The sequence below is a fragment of the Tupaia chinensis genome, unplaced genomic scaffold (genome assembly GCF_000334495.1).
Source record: "Tupaia chinensis unplaced genomic scaffold, TupChi_1.0 Scaffold000407_4, whole genome shotgun sequence".
Lineage (NCBI taxonomy): Eukaryota > Metazoa > Chordata > Mammalia > Scandentia > Tupaiidae > Tupaia > Tupaia belangeri.
Window position 1 is genome coordinate 590,469 of NW_006159912.1, and position 849 is coordinate 591,317.

Here is an 849-nt window from a genome sequence, read left to right on the forward strand (position 1 = left end):
GTGATGAAGGTTGCTTGGCAGACTCAGTGCTTCCTTCCTCCTGGGGCTTCTTAGCATGGGACGTGAATGTGGCATGAACGCAGAAGGAAATACGGAGATGATAATGTGAGTGAGTCTAAACTGGGAACAGGCCGAAACATTATAGTGGTACTTCCATATGCATTGAACAAATATATCCCTTCTAGTTCCATTTGGAATGTTTGGATGCTTACTCTCACAGTGTAAGTGAACACAAGGTGGACAAGAAAGGTTCTGAAAATTCTGACAATTAGGACATTCTTTGTTGTCTTCTTGTACATCAGGGCTTCCAGGGAACACTCATGGAGGGGATGCCTACTTCTTAGAGTCTTTGTGACAGCTAAATGGAATAACTGTCTGTCTAAATACTACATTATATGAGGCCAGCCAGTGGCATGGTGGTTAAGGCAGCTGGATCCAACATGGGTAACTGTAGTTTGAGTCCCAGAGTCAGTGACTTGGACAATACGTTGGGCATATGTGCATGTGTGCCTAAAATCCCGAGAGAAAAATGGAAGAGAAAAAAATGTGATGTGGCCATCCTCCTGGGAAAGTAGCTCCCCACTCTTTTTCTCTCTCTCCTTTCTCTCTCTCTCTCTGGTGAGTACACATACCCTATAGCAATTTGAAAAAAAAATACTATATGTTCCCATTTAACATATATTGGTATCTGTACATTCTTTCCTCTATAGTGAAAACTGAAGGACTTGAAATGTAGAAATAGCAAGATTAATGGTAGATACCAGAAGCTGCTTGACAAGTGGAATGAGTAGGTGGGGGGACTCATGAGAAAATTTTTAATTTTCACAAGAATGCAGGTAAATAAGGGAA